Source organism: Vombatus ursinus, unplaced genomic scaffold (assembly GCF_900497805.2).
Source record: "Vombatus ursinus unplaced genomic scaffold, bare-nosed wombat genome assembly UNPS02014794.1, whole genome shotgun sequence".
Lineage (NCBI taxonomy): Eukaryota > Metazoa > Chordata > Mammalia > Diprotodontia > Vombatidae > Vombatus > Vombatus ursinus.
The window spans coordinates 22,641,827-22,654,111 of NW_020954572.1; the positions used below are offsets into that span (position 1 = coordinate 22,641,827).

Here is a 12,285-nt window from a genome sequence, read left to right on the forward strand (position 1 = left end):
ACAAAAATTAATCAATTTCTATTATTGCTGAGTAACAAGATACAGGTTTTACCTCAGGTAGAAGACAACATATAATATGCCATTTATCATCCCAAATAGGAATTTACTGGTTTCTTATTAGTCAGGAATGCAGGGGAAGGAACAAGAGAGCAAGAACTTACTAAGCACCTACTATGTGCCAGGCACTGTGCTAAGCACTTTACAAATACTATCTCATTTTATCCTCACAAAAATCTTAGGAAATAGGTGCTATTATTACCCCCATTTTACAGTTAGGAAATTGAGGTGGATAGAGGTTAAGTAACTTGCCCAGGATCACACTTAGACACTTAGTAAGTGTCTAAGGCCAAATTTGAACTCAGGTCTTCCTGATTTCAGGCCCAGCACTCTATCCATGGCACCACTTAAATGCCCATAAATGTGTTACCAGCCTGAGAATGTAACCTTTCTCTTCTAACATGATCTCCAAGCTTTATCACATTAAACACAGACCACCACAGATAAAGACATAGAGAGAAGAATAGATACACTTATAACCACATCACACTTGTTTTCCTGCCTCTTTGAATAGTTTCCCCCTGCTTTGAATTCCCTGCCCTCTCATCTTCACCTGTTTATGTCCTGCTCATTCTTTAAAGTTCAGCACAAGTTCCATTCCCTCCTCCTTGGAGTCCTCGTTGCCATCTCTGACCTCCCCTGATCTCTCCCTTCTCTGGACAGTCATTTTATAATCTGCACCCTACTCCTTAACATTTGATTATGTTCTATCTTACATTATTTTCTAACTGTTTCCTGTATCATAACTATCTCCTTTGTAAGCTTCTTGAATGTAGAGATCATATCTTATATTCCTATTCTGTTCATAGAATTATAGGGTCTAGGAGTTTGGAGAAACCTCAGAGATCATCTTGTCCAGCTCATACCTGACCAATAATCCCTCTAATAGTATCCTCGCCAAGTCAACCTCTGCTTGGATGTCTTCCGGTGAGGTAGAACGCTCTTCCTTTGGAGAGCATATTCTTCTTTTTGAATAATACAAGGTTAGGAAATTTTTCCTTACATAAATATACCTCTGCAGTTTCCACCTGTTGTTCCTTGTTCTGTCTTTTGGGACCAAACAGAACAAAACCAATCTCTTTTACATATAACATTACTTCAAATACTTAAACGAGGCTGCTGTCCCCACAGTATCTAGTAAAGTTTGTGGTACAGACTTATTGTTTGATTAATTGATTGATTTATAGAAAAAGCAGATGTATTGTGGCCTGGGAATTAGAAATATTTTTGCCTCTCCTGGTTTATATATACCTTGTCAACTTTTTTTTTTTTTTTTTTTGGTGAGGCAATGGGGTGAAGTGACTTGCCCAGGGTCACACTGTTAGTACGTGTCAAGTGTCTGAGGCCAGACTTGAACTCAGGTCTTCCTAAATCCCAGGCCAGTGCTCTATCCACTATGCCATCTAGCTGCCCCAACTTTGTCAACTTCTGTGACAAAGCCATCTACTTGTGTCCTAGAATCTAAGCTGATTGAGGAGTCAGCAGGCTGGTCTGGATACATCTGAATCATGTTAAAATTCTTAGCTCTAACATTTAATTTTACCACCTTTTATGCTGAGGCTTCAGAGTTGTGCTTTAGTTTCAGCCTGGTGCTCTAACCTGTGGCTTTATTTTATCTATTTATTTTTTTAAATTTCAATTAATTTATTTTGAATTATCAACAATCACTTCCATAATAAGCTTTTGAGTTTCAAATTTTTCTCCCCCTCCCTTCCCATAACCTGCAGCTTTAGAAGAACACAGGTGAATGTTCCTACCGCAGTGCATGGTACCTAGTACGTGCTTAAGAAATGATCGGTGACCGACTAATTTGCAAGTGAATAGTAGTAAGCACAAGAACTTTTAAACTGTTATTTATTGTAAATGATGCCTGTAGTTTTAGACACAGAGAATTTATTTCTCCATTAGCTGCATGATTTATGACACATGTAAACAAATCAATACCGTAGTTTGATTAATCATTATCATCATAGAATTTTCTAACTGGAAAGGACATTAAGAGGCCATCTGTTTCAGCACCTTATCTGTACAAAGAGAAGAATGCCAAAGACAGAAAATACCATGTTTCTCACCCCTGAAGTTCAGTCTGGTGGGTACAGACCTGAAATGGGTAAAGTGATTGAGTCTTTAGGGTCCCAAGGAAGTCTTGCATGGCTTTGCTTTTCTCAGGCCTGCAAGGCTAATGGGAAACAAGGTCAGATTCAAGGGTAACTAGTCTTCCTATTCATGAAAAGACCAGAACTACTTCTGAGACCACGTCTAAAGAGGACCCACCTATTTAGATATTTTAAAAATAGAATTACAGTCAAAGTATGAGTTAGTATAGTTTTTCTTGAGTAGGTGACAATCAACCCTATATATGGCCACGTAGGTCCCTTTCAGATTTCAAAGTCTGTGATTCTGTAGAAGTTGTCATTGGCATACCAGTGTGAAGCTTCTTAGTAAGGTACAATGCTTTGCCCTCTTTCATGTCTCAATCTTGAATATGTTCTTCAATATCTTTATTTGGGTCATAAAGCTCATAACATCACAGAGCTGGAAGAGAACTAAGAGATCATCTAATCCAACTCATTCATTTTTTTTCTTTTTGGTGAGGCAATTGGGGTTAAGTGACTTGCCCAGGGTCACACAGCACAACTCATTCATTTTACAGATGAGGAAACTGAGACCCAGAGAGATCGAATGTCTTGCCCAAGGTCACACTAGTGATAAGTGTCAAAGGCAGGATTTGAACCTAGGTCCTCTGACTTCAGAGAAGTACTTCTACTGTACCACACCCCGTCCTGTACCTCCTTTCACACTGCTTGTTGATACTGAAGGGTGCTACAGAGGACTGAGGGATATTTGTTTTTCCTTTGTTCTGGGGGATACCCTAGCTAAAGAATTTACTGCCTTGTGGCCAGAAAGGTCATGTTTTTTGTATAGTCCTCTTCTCATATTCATGAAATGGGATGATGTGCATTCTGTGCTCTGTTTTTGAAACCTACCCTAATAAATAGCTTTATTGGTCCCCCAAGTCCCCCAATTGCTCAGTTTCTTTCCTAAACCAATCTACCCTCTAAATTTCTTGGTTCTTTTAGACACTCCAGTGCCTTGCTGAAGTCCCCATTTGGGTCATAATTTTGCTTGAATAGTTTGTGAATGAGACTGCCAGGATTCTTAGATGAAGTTTGGCCCTCTATCTAACTTTATTGCTGGCTTCATGGTATAAGTTTACCTGGGACTGCTGAGATGATAGTTGCTGCTGCCACTGTTTCTTTTCTTCAGCTCCACACAGGCCAGTGATCTCAATCATCTGCATCCCCTAGCAACCAAATTGCTTTTGAGATGGATTCTTAAATTAAATACACCAGAAAACTTTTAATTATCACACCCTAGTGTCAGAGTTTATCTTCATTCTATTACTGTCATTAACTCACTGCAAATAATATTGTCATTTCACAGAGAAACTTTGTGATACCTTTCTCCCCACAAGTGCAGTGCTGTCCGGCAGGGGTCTTAGATAAACCTGAGCTAGAATATTAGTTTGATGTGGTATTTTTACTTGAACTGAACCAAAACTTTAAAATCTAAGTTGATATGTACATATAGAATATATTTCTTTCTATATGTATGTATATGTGTATCTATCTATCTATCTATCTATCTATCTATCTATCTATCTATCTATCTATCTATCTATCTATCTATCTATCTATATATCTGTATATAGCTTCATTTTCCTAGGAGAAGAATAGAAAACAACCCATTTTTTCCATAGAGAAACAAGAGCATATGACCTTAGGAATAGGGATCATCACTGTCTTATAGGGCCAGAAGGTTGAAATAAATGTGTGTCTTAGCCTTTAACCATAGAGCAGGCATTCTCAGCTTTTGGTGTGTCATGGACCCTTTTGGCAGTCTTTTATGTTTTTAAGATAAAATATATAGGATTACAAAGAAAACCTGCCATATGGAAGTATAGTTATCAAAACTGCTATAAAGAGGTTTGCTATGGAAGTGCAGAGCAGCCATGGTAATTTGAGAGTTGCAGTTTGTTCTTGAATCCCTGGCACCAAGCTTAATGCCTGGCATATAGTAAATGCTTAATAAATGCTTGTTGATTGATTTTAAGCTATTAGGCATTTAAACTAGTATTTTTTATATTCAGTCCAATTTAACTCAAATTCTCACACCATCAATATTTATGATGGTCAACCAAGAGTTGACATTATTAAATTATCATGAAGTAAAAGTAGCACAGAACAGTTCTGAATTATCAAGCTCCTATATAATTTTAGTTCAATTAGTGCTGTATGAGGTAAAGAAAAGGGAGGAAGAGGAGAAATTCACAAATGGCTACTTACTATCCATATAAGTATAGGCTAGCTCATCATAGTGTCTCTTCTAAGCATTCTAATTCCCACTGGTAACAATAGCAGGACCTTGGTGAATGCTCAGATGTTCTTATGTATGCCTGCAGCATTAGTAGCATGCCACTCAAGGAGCGGGGAAATAGGAATTGCAGAGACAATGAAGTATTTTCTTGGGCTTACCCCCTCTGGAGCTTGTTATAGTCTGAAAGAGATAACTGAAATTATGGTGCAGGGGTTTGTGAATTTGCTTTTAAAATATTTTGATGAGTGTTTTTTTTCTTTTCTTTTTAAGTTTTATCTATTTAATTTTAACATCCTTATTAAAAATTTGAGTTCCAAATCCTATACCTCTCTCTAGCCCCTCCGTCACCCATTGAGAGGGCAAGCAATATGATACCATTATACATGTGAAGTCATGCAAAACATATTTCTATATTAGCCATGTTGCAAAAAAAAAAAAGCAAAAACAATATGCTTCAGTCTGCACTCAGAACTTTCTGAATGCCTCCTTATCCAATCAATTAGCCTCCTCTTCAACATGCAAGTAGCCTGCCAGAACCAGTTACAAAATATCTGCACAGAATGTGCATTCTGTCTCTCCTATCTCTTCCTTTATACTTCATCACAGTTGTCCAGGAAACAGCTCACCAGTGGAGGCACTCTGGACCTGCACCAAGCAAACCTCTACCACACTATAACAATTTCTTTACAGTGAAGAATCCAGAGGCTTGCCAATTTCCTTGCCTTGAGTTCAGGCATTTTGCTGTAAATTTGTTTTGTCTCATATTTACTGTTTGCTGTATCATGCCTTGTGCAACTCTATCCTGATGAATAGTGGGTTGGTTATTATTTTTGCATTCATTATGAGGTGGCCAAATAACTTCTGTCCAGCGGCAGATGAATTACAAGAGTTATGTGCCATGTTTTTCTCCTCTTGTGTCTTTTTGCAAAGTTTAAGGTGGGCTGAAGAGTGAGCAAGAATCATAAAGGAAGCCTAAGTCGTCTCCTTTAGGACTCTTCCTGGCCACTTCTGAGGGATCTTTTCAGGGACATTTGATGGAAATGTTCTGCAAGATTCACTAGCAAATTAATTGTTTTTTATGAATGATGGCTGATGACACTCAACACACCCATGCCCTAAACATACCTGTGGCCCAGTATTCCCTTGTAGAATTGTGGAAAATGAGTTCCAATCCTGTTCAGCAAATATTTGGCTTAATTGTATCATCACTATGCCTATTTCTGTACTAGTAACACATTTACCTCTCAGGGGAAGAGCACATTACTGAAGTAACCATAGTAGATTGTTCCTGAGAGCATCTGAGGGCAGGTATGTTATAATTATAAAGCCCTGTGATAATTGTGCTACACTTAATTAATGGAAAGACTCATCTATTAATTCATTTTAGAACCCTATAGGTCTATGGAGTGGAGCATCTGTCTGAGAGAACAAGGAGGAGATGTTAATTTGCCATTTTTCTCACATTTCTCCTCTTGTTGCGTTTTGTTTTAGAGATCATGCTGTGGGTTTGTGGTGGTGGAGCTGGTCACAGGGCTGCTGTAGTGAATACGTTCAAGTCTTGGAATCAGCAGGAAATGTAAGCTATTAGATGGAGTTCAAGAGAATTTGATCCCCTGTATAGGATGGAGACAAACTCATAAATCAGTCCTCAGCTCTTCTTTTCAGAACTATTTTCTAATCCACAAAGTGGTTAGAGGCAGCTAGCTGGGTGATGCAGTGGATAGGGCACTGGACTTGGAGTCAGTAAGACCTGAGTGCAAATGTGACCTCAGATACTTACTAGCTGTGTGACCTTGGGCAAGTCACTTAACTGCTATCTGCCTCAGTTTCCTCAACTTTAAAATGAGATAACAGGAACACCTACCTCACAGGGTTGTTTTAAGGGCCAAATGAGATCATTTTTGCAGTGTTTAGCACAGTGCCTGGCACTTAGGAGGTACTATATAAATGCTTACTCTCTTCCCTTCCTTTCATTCCTTTGGGTGACTGGGGTGGTAGGTAAGGGAGCTGAGGCACGAGAGTCCATTTGGATGGCAAAGAATCAGGAATTTAGAGCAATATCTGAGGTAAAGAGGGAGAAAAAGAACAAAAGCCTATAGGTATTTTAAGGCTACAGAGACTGTGGCTTTTCAATTAATAAACATTTATTAAGCACCTATTATGTTCCAGGCACTGTGGATAAAAAAAAAAAAAAGAGGCAAAAGACAGTTCCTTCCCTTCAAGGAGTTTGCAATCTATTGAAGGAAACAATATGTAAACACAACATGTAAGCACACACACACACACATATGCAGGATACGTATATACAGGATAGATATACAGGATATATACAGCTGATATACAGGATATATACAGGTTATATACAGGATAAATAAGAAATAATTAGAAGAGGGAAGGCACTGGAATTCAGAGGTGTTGGGGGAGGTATTCTGCAGAAGGCAGGATTTTTAGCTGGGACTTTAAACATCTAGGAAATTGATGGCTTCTTCAGTAGGAGTGCCCATGTTTAATTTTTTTAAACCTAAATTTTATTGATGCCCTATTTTTTTGATTATAGTCATTTCAAGATATAGCCTACTTTCTCCTGCCTCAGCCACCTGGCTCCTCCCTTAGCTTTAAAATCTTCCTTTATAAAAAGGAAAAATATTAAGCAAAAACAACTACTATGGTATCAGGTTTTGACACTATATGCAGCTGTTCCTGTTACCCCCAATATCTCTGCTGAGAGGAGAGAAGTAGGTTTCATTATCCATTCTCTAGTACTAAAACTGACCTCATTACAGTTATTTGTGATTCTGGTTCTTCTAATTTTTTATGCTGTTAGAGTTTGTTATATATTTTGTTTACCTGGTTCTGCTTACTTTTCTAGATTAGTTCACTGATGTCTTCCCGTATTTTTCTCAATTCCTTGCATTCATTATGTGGAAGCACATTTTTTAAATCCCTTATTTTTGAAACTGAAAATATTATGAAGTAATATTTTCTGTAGCCTAATAAAAAATACTCCTTCCTTTCCAGTTGGAAGCGGAGATGTTAGAAGCAATGAAAAGAAAACTTTTCATTAGGTGAATGGATTAAAGGTCATAACCAGCAACCTGACAAAGAATATCTCTTATGTACAGTGGAAGATTCCCTATCCCTGTAGGGAATATTTACCCATCTTAAGTATATTTTCCCATCTAAGGTCATTCTCCTACCTCTGCCTCCTGAGGGAATTATACTAGGGTCCATCCCATGGGAAGTGTTGTTGTTCGGTTGTTTCAGTCCTGTGTGACTCTTCATAACCCCATTTGGGATTTTCTTGGCAATTTGTTTGCCATATCCTTCTCCAGTTCATTTTATAGATGAGGAACTGAGGCCAACAGTATTAAGTGACTTGCCCAGGGTCAAACAACTAGTAAGTGTCTGAGGCCAGATTTGAACTCAGGATGATGAGTCTTTCTGACTTCAGGTTGGGCTCTCAAGTCTATTTGGAATCTCAGATAAAGATCTGTGGGAAGAACCTTGTTGATTCCTCCCAGTAGTACCAGAGGAAGGTAGGGGGCCATCTCTAACTGTCTTGATCTATATCTTGCCACTGGACCCAACTGGCTCCAGAGGAGAGTAAGGCTGGTGACTTTGCACAGTCCTGCCTCACTTATATCCAATTCACTTGTAAATCATGGCACCACCTCCCTGATGTCATGGTCCTCTTAGAGAACTAAGAACAAACAACAACAACAATTAGAGGAAGGAGATAGAGATATGGTTACTCAACTATTAGATTGTTAAACAGCATTGTTAACATATTTTGATTTTCTTTGTTTGATTCCTAGAAATGTTACCTAAAACTGTCTTGGAGCAGAGATATATCTCTTGAGGGGTTGGGGAAACTGCTGTTTTGAAGATTTTGTTCTCTCTAAGTCACAAATGACTTAGAGTTAATCTTAAAATAAAATTGATTCTGGCAGACTGGTGCCTAAACTCAAAGCACGATATTAACTCTTTCTTCAACAATTATTTTCTACTGCATAACAACATTCTATTCTATTTATGTACCATAGTTTGTTCAGCCATTTCTGAATCTGTGGGTACGTGCATTGTTTCTAGTTCTTTGTTACCACAAAAAGTGTTGCTATGAGTATTTTGGTATATATGGGGCCTTTCTGTCATTTTCTTTAGGGTATTTGCCTACTAGTGAGAGTGCTATGGAACTAGAGAGGAGGGGACAGATATGAGAGACACTGTGTGGGTGGGATGTGCAAGACCTTGCAACTGATTAGATATAGTGATTAAGGAAGAAGAAAGAATCAGGAATAACTTAAAGCTTGTGAACCTGTGTGATTAGAATGATAATGTTGCCACCAAGGGAAATGGAGAAGTTTGGAGGAGAGATGGGTCCAAGGGGCAGGTGAGTAGGCAACTAGAATTTATTAAGAACTTACTATGTTCTAGGCACTGGAGATACAAAAGCAAATAAAAAGACAGTTTCTGCCCTCAACAATGGGGGAAAATGACACATAAAAAGGAACTGAAAGGTGGTAGGAGGTTTAAGACTGTGGGAGCCATGAGGAGTGATAGGGGCCCTGGTAGTGGAGGGCGTTTTGGTTTCAGGGGAAGACCAGGAGTGGGGTTCATGCCATTAGTGCCACACATCTCATTTGATGTCTATGTGGGTAAGATGGCCTTCCCCTGAGTCAAACCTGCACCTGATGAAACTACCTTCAGTGAGGCCTTGCTGAAGAGGAATCAGGACCTTGCTCCCAATTCTGCTGAATAGGCATCCATCCTTTCTCTGGTAACAAAAATCAGCAATGTGATTGACAGCCTGATTGTGGCTCCAGGAACCTTTGAAGTACAATTTAAGAGGTCTGGCAAGTGGGATCTTACAAGAAGGACAATGACCATAGGACATAATGTGGCTGATCTGGTAGTGATCCTGAAGATCCTGCCAACATTGGAAGCTATTGCAGTCTTGGAGAATAAAGTGGTGGAAAGTCTTAGAGCACAGCATTCTGCAGAACTTTTGACTATGCTGACCAATGAAACTGGCTTTGATATCAGCTCTGCTGATGCCACAGTGAAGATCTCCATTACAACAGTGCCACCTAATCTTCAAAAGCTGGACCCAGAACTACATTTGGACATTAAGGTTCTACAGAGTGCCTTGGCAGCCATTTGGCATGCTAGTTGGTTTGAAAAGACTGCTTCTCAGTCTATGGTGAAAGTTCTCATCTATCTGCTGAAGGACTTGAGGATTTGGTTGCCTGGCTTTGAACCTCTTACACCTTGGATCCTTGACCTTTCGAGCTGCTATGCTGTGATGAACAACCCTACCAGACAGTTCTTGGACCTCAATGTGGCTTACAGGCAATGTCTTCAGATTCTGGCTGTCAGGTGGCTTCTTCTTGGTTCAGTAGGGATTACTGACCCTTGTGAAAGTGGTAACTTCTGGATATACATAGTCATGACCCTGAAACAACAGGACATGCTATGTGGCTCAGACATTAGTTCAGATCTTGTCACATGGAGGATATAGGAAGATCCTTGGCTAGGAGGGTGATGCCAGTTATCTTGTCTCAGAAATGCCTACCTGGGATGTGGTGATAAGCCTGAAAAGGCTTATGAGAAGCCTCCGGAAAAGAAGGAAGTTGAGGAAGAAGAAGAGAATGCAGAGGAGCCACCTCAAGGAGAAGAAGAAGAAGAAGAAGAAGAAGAAGAGAGAGTTAAGACCCAAGAGTGATCCCTTCTGGTTCTTTCTTGGCTGCCAAAGCAACAAACATCCTTCTTGGAGCCTGGATAGTGGTAAGTGTGAAGGTGAAGAGATTGTGGCAAGAAAAAATCAGACTGAAAACCCTCTGGCGGCTGTGGAGAAAGAGCATTGTCTTGCAGGTGGTTTGATGCTCCCTTGACTCAGCCACAAGAATCTCCCATTTGTGGCCTATGGGAAGGCCAAAGGGAAGGTATCAGCCTTCCTGCACTTTGTCTTTTACAGATTTACACATACCCCTAATCCCTCCACAGAACAACCAACTGTAGAAACTCTACTAAGACCAAAATCTTCCAGAACTTTTTTTGTTGAAATTATTATGAACTGTTAGGGTCTGAAAGTTGTTTTTCTTTTTAAATTTAGAAACTATTAAAAGTATTTCCTTCTGAAAAATGGTAGGAGTGAGGAGCTATAAGACGCCCATGTGGAAACATAGTAGCACAGTCCTAAGAGTGATGTACCATGACTGGCTTGGGCCCATCACCAAAATGGAGGCTCTGGAAGGAACTCACTGATAAGAGAAGGGGCCAGCATGGCAGAGGAAGGTAAGACAGCAGCCTGATTCATGGTGATGAAGTCCAAAATGTCAGAAACACAGCAGGGATGGGAGAATGTACTAAGTTCTGTTTTGGATGCACTGACTTTGGTCTGTCTATCAGATATCTGGATGGAGCTGTGGAGCTGGCCTTTGGTGAAGCACAACTGGAGTTGAAGAGAGAGAGCAGGGCTTGATATATAGGTTTGGGAGTTTATCTGCATTATCACAGCATAAAGAGCTTTAAAGTACTTACAGGATTAAAATTGAAAGGTGTTTTCTCTTCAAGAGAAGGAAGTTTTGATTCAGTCTCATTTTGCATGAAGAACGTGATGCTTTGGTATCAGTTTCAGGTCATAAGGAATTCAAGTGGTTATCATAGAGTCAATGCCCTAGAAAAGAGAGGGACAGCATTTGTGCTGTAGAATAGGGAGCCCCCAGAGACATTCAAAGGATTAGGATGAGCGTGTGTGAGGGAATGTGAGAAGATCATACATTATATTAGTGCGAGCAAGTCTGAATGTGTATATGTTTGCTTGTGTGTACAGTTACGTGTTCCCAGATGTGTATATTTGCAAATGTGTCTTGGTGTGGGTGAGGAGAGGAGACACATCTATTCTGTTTCTGGTATTTATTCTCCAACTCATTCTGATGTTTCCTGGCAACAATGGCTTGGATGAAAGACATCTCTCTATCTCTAATGAGATAACAAAATAAAGATTGAAAGAGAAAGGAGGGGAGATAGCACTGGGGACCAAGATGGATTTCCATTAGGTATTCTCAGAGCTGCTAGGCTCAGTAATTAGGTCATCTCCTGAGACTTTTAATTGCTTTATTAAGAGAAAGAGAATGAAAAAAATGAACAGGGTAGTCACATAAAGTAGGGATTCTCTGGAGTAGAGGGATAAGAGAGGCTCCATCTGTGGGCTGGGGTAATAACTCTCTGTCTTAACAAACACTTCCTTAGGATAAAACCCTCTGGACCACCAGGATATGTACTTCTAGGTCCTTGCACCCACCTCACTAATTCAGAAGCCACTCACTGAGATAAAAGTATTGTTTTTCACAAGAAAACAGTGGGGGTGCTATGACCTGATGTAGTGGGAAACATGATGGACTCACAGTGAGGAAAATGTATGAATACATCCCAACTCTGACACCAAATAGCTGTGCAACTCTGGACAAGTCATTTCACTGCCCTGAGGCTTCTGTGTAGAATGTGGCAGTAATGTCTATAGCACCAACCTCACAGGGCTGTTCTGAGGATCCAGTGAGATAATGGCCATTAGGATGACCACCAATCAAGGACAATCTGGTGGAACACTGCTTTAAGACCACCATCTGACACTGGTCTAGGGTCCAAGAAGCCTGAGGGAGGAGCTCTGAAGTAAGGACTAATAGGCTTGCATTCATTCTCTGTATCTGGGTAAAACAAGCAGTGAGGTGTAATGGTCCAAGTGCTGGACTTGGAATCAGGAAGACCTGGGTTTGAATCCCACTGTGGACACTTACTAGCTCCCATCATACTATGAGCAGTGACTTTATTTTTGCCTTTCTTTGTCTCCCC

The 12,285-nt window shown here is 39.9% G+C and overlaps 1 protein-coding gene and 1 pseudogene across 1 annotated transcript in view; both read left to right on the top strand.

Annotated features, from left to right (window-relative positions):
* GPR176 (G protein-coupled receptor 176) overlaps window positions 1-12,285 on the top strand; it is a 115,275-nt gene that overhangs the window by 37,218 nt on the left and 65,772 nt on the right. The window lies entirely within an intron of this gene.
* Window positions 8,981-10,156, top strand: LOC114048979 (annotated as a pseudogene).